Source organism: Erythrolamprus reginae, chromosome 5 (assembly GCF_031021105.1).
Source record: "Erythrolamprus reginae isolate rEryReg1 chromosome 5, rEryReg1.hap1, whole genome shotgun sequence".
Lineage (NCBI taxonomy): Eukaryota > Metazoa > Chordata > Lepidosauria > Squamata > Dipsadidae > Erythrolamprus > Erythrolamprus reginae.
The window spans coordinates 109937824-109941980 of record NC_091954.1 but is presented as its reverse complement, the minus strand read 5'-3'; positions in this window follow the sequence as shown (position 1 = coordinate 109941980).

The following is a 4157-nucleotide window of genomic DNA, read 5'->3' as shown; positions in this document are numbered from 1 at the left end:
TGGCCTTGACCTTTGTTTTGCTTTGGGTGGATTTGGTCACTCTGGGTGAGAATACTGGGAATTATAGTTGAGCACCTCTAGCAGAGGACAGTGGGTCAACCTATTCTCCAAAGCACCTGAAGGCAGGGCAAGAAGCAACAGGTGAAAACTAATCAGATAATCAACCTATAAATAAATACATTTCTTGGCAATTAGAAGAATAAAATAAAATAAAAATTAACAATGGAGAAACAAAGATTAGAAAAGCCAGCATCTTTTCTACGCCATATTCAAGTTATGTCTTGGACATGTCTTCTTTTTGATGGAATGCAAACCTGTAGGCAATAGATAGATAACATGGATGGATGGATGGATGGATGGATGGATGGATGGATGGATGGATGGATGGATGGATGGATGGATGGATGGATAGATAGATAGATAGATAGATAGATAGATAGATAGATAGATAGATAGATAGATAGATAGATAGATAAAGACAGACAGACAAACAGACAGACAGACAGACAGATGATAGACAGATTACAGGAACCATTTGTGCTTTCATTAGAGATGCAGACAACACAGACTCATCCTCAAGAGGGGATGGGTTCAACAATGGAGGGATGCAAAGCAGAAAACATCCTGCAGAAAGCATAGTTTCAACTTCTCAACCACAGACCAGAAAGTCAAGTTGCCTCTTGAAAAAGTACCTTTGGGCCCCTTGTCAGTTAACAGGAGTGCTGATTTACTACCAGCTTATCAAATATTTAGGAGTCGAAAGCTTGCCACCACAACAACATCCAATCGCCAGCGATCACCTGGGAGAGGCACATATGACAGGAGCCGGGGAGGGAGGGGGGAGAGTGCTGCTTAAAAGTGATTCCTTGTTCAGGTAATCGAAACTCTGCTGTACTACAGCTAAATGTGTACAGAGATTTTCAGTCATCCAGGTTATCATTGTCCCAAAGCCGCTTTTTTCAAGCAGCAACTGGGTTTTCTGGTTTGAGATTAGATTAGATTAGATTTATTGGATTTATATGCCGCCCCTCTCCGCAAACTCGGAGTGGCTCACAACAATAATAAAAAACAGCACATAATAAAAATCCAATGCCCACCAATCTAATTACAATTTAAAATTAGTAATTTCATAAAACAATCCCAATATATATAAAATATAAAATCTGAAGAAGCTTCTTGGATGAGAAGCGAAACATCTTCAAAGAAAAACCAGAATTTCCAGTTGCCTCTTGAAAAAGCACCTCTTGAAAAAGCACCAATTTCCAGTTGCCTCTTGAAAAAAACAATCAGAGAGGATAACTGTGTAAAATTAAAAAAAAACAAATAGGGAAAGACTTGGATAAAATGAACATATTACCCCAACTACTATTTTTATACTGAATAATTTCCATAAAAATAGAAAAAAAACATATTTTAAAGAAATTAATACATTGATTTCAAAATTTGTTTGGCAGGGGAAATGAGCGAGAATTAGTCTAAAATTACTCCAAGATGCTAGGAATAGAGGTGGATTCAGAATGCCAAACTGGGAGATATATTATCAAGCAGCAGTTTTGACATGAATGAGAGTATGAATTCTTTTAAGAAATAAAAGACTATTGACATTGGAAGAGCATGATTTGCAGATAGACTGGCACACATTTATATGGCATGGGAGAAATAAAATACACATTTATGTCCAGAGACACTTTATTAGGAATCCATTATACAGTAATACCTCGTCTTACAAACCTAATTGGTTCCAGGGGGAGGTTCGCAAGACGAAAAGTTCATAAGACGAAACATTGTTTCCCATAGGAAACAATGTAAAATCCATTAATCCGTGAAACGAAAAAAAAACCCGCAAAAAAACGACGACGCCCAGCTGTCACCTTTTGAAACAGCAGAGGGCTTCCCAGCAGCCTCCTGAACCCGAACGCCAAACCCGAACTTCCGGGTTCGGCATTCAGGAGGCCTCCGAGAAGCCCCCCGACTGTTTTAAAAGGTGACAGCCGGGCGGCGGGGCTTCCCAGTGGCCTCCCGAACACCAAACCCAGAAGTTCGGCAAAAGTTCGGGTTCGGGAGGCCGCTGGGAAGCCCCGCCGCCTGGCTGTCACCTTTTAAAACAGCCGGGGGGCTTCTCGAAGGCCTCCCGAACGCTGAACCCGGAAGTTCGCGTTTGGCGTTCAGGTTCAGGAGGATGCTGGGAAGCCCCCCGGCTGTTTCAAAAAGCGACAGCCAGGCGGCGGGGCTTCTCGGGGGGGCGGCGGTGGGTTCGTAAGAAGAAAAAAGTTCATAAGAAGAGGCAAAAAGTTTCTGAACCCTGGGTTCGTATCTCGGGTTGTTCGTAAGACGAGGGGTTCGTATCATGAGGTACCACTGTATTTAGTTTGGGGAAATATAAAGGGGAAATACTATATGAGTGTAGCTAGTTGGATATCGACAATAGAATCATTAATGCATCCAAATCTTGTGGACTGGCAAAACACACCGAGATACAAGGACTTTTTAACCAATGAAGGGAGGTTGAAATCTAGCCAGGAATTAGAACAAGAAATTATAATGGATTGGTATATGAGATTACAAATCAAGTCTTCAGAGAGGGGCGGCATTCGAATCTAATAAACTGTATGAAAGGCAGAAAAATAAATAAATAAATAAATAAATCCATTCATTCATTCATCCATTCTTCTATTCCACCCAATCCAATTGGATTCAGGGCGACTTACAACAGCATTATGTTGAAAATCAACCAAAGTGGATGAAATTTTGCTAGGAGTAGATGAAAATTTGATAGTTATTTGTTGCGTGTAGAGTTAGAATTTGAAAAAAGTTAAAGATACTATGATTAAACAGGCACAAAACTTTGTGTACTCAATAGAGTTTCATTCTACCGCCCCAATCCCAGCAGCTGATCAGGTGTCACAGAATTGGCCTCCTTCAGATCCCGTCGACCAGACAGTGTCTGGTGGGTCCTAGGGGAAGAGCCTTCTCTGTGTCAGCCCCGGCCCTCTAGAATCATCTATCTCCAGAGATTCACACTGCCCCCACCCTCCTCGCCTTTCGCAAGAACCTTAAGACCCATCTATGTCGCCAGGCATGGGGCAGCTAGATCATGCACCCCCCCTTTCTGACCATTAAATGTTATGTGAGGATGTGATTGAGTAAATTGACTGCTTTCAAAGGTAATGGGATTTTAGCTTATAGTTTTAACTATTAGATTTGTATACACATTGTTTTTGCACTGTATTTTGTGAGCCGCCCCAGGTCTCCGGAGAGGGGCAGCATACGTCTAATAAATTATTATTATTATTATTATTATTATTATTATTATTATTATTATTATTGTTGTTGTTGTTGTTGTTGCTGCTGTTGTTGTTGTAGTAGTAGTAGCAGTAGTAGTAGTAGTAGTAGTAGTAGTAGTAGTAGTAAATGGGAACAACTTTGGGAAAGGAATTATTGGAACAGTTTTGAAAGAAATTTTATATAAAATGCTTTACAGCTGGCACATGTCACCAGAAAGAATTGCTCAAATGTTTAAGGATAAGAGTATGAAATGTTGGAAATGTCAACAGGTACCAGGATCTTTTTATTATATGAGGTGATCATGCGCAGAGGCAAAAATATTTTGGACTAGAATTCAGACATAGATTGAAAAAATGTTAAAACAAAAACTAGAACTGAAACCTGAAATATTTTTTTCCAGTATTTTCAGTATTTCTAGATAAAGAACATATATATTTAATAGTACACATAACAACAGCAGCCAGGATTGTTTTTGTGCAAAAATGGAAAGGATCCAAAATTCCATCAGAAGAGATGTGCTTAAAAAAAATTGGATTTATTTATTTATTTGCTCAGATTTCTATGCTGCCCTTCTCTTGGGATTTAGGATTGTGCTGAGAAGAGTAGCATGACAATGAGACTTAAAGACAGAAATAATTTAACCTGGTCGGCAAAATTAGAATTACAAGAATTTAGTAAATATCAGCATTAAAGTATATACAAATTTAAGAATAATAATTATGAATATGTTTAAAATTATGTAAAAAGAGGGAAGAAAAAACTAAGGAAATAGGTTTTAAGAAAAATATTATATTAACAGTCTGCCAAGTAAAAAGGCTTTTTTTCCTCTTTAAATTAGAAGTCACTCAAAGAATGGTTAAGAAGGGGAGGGA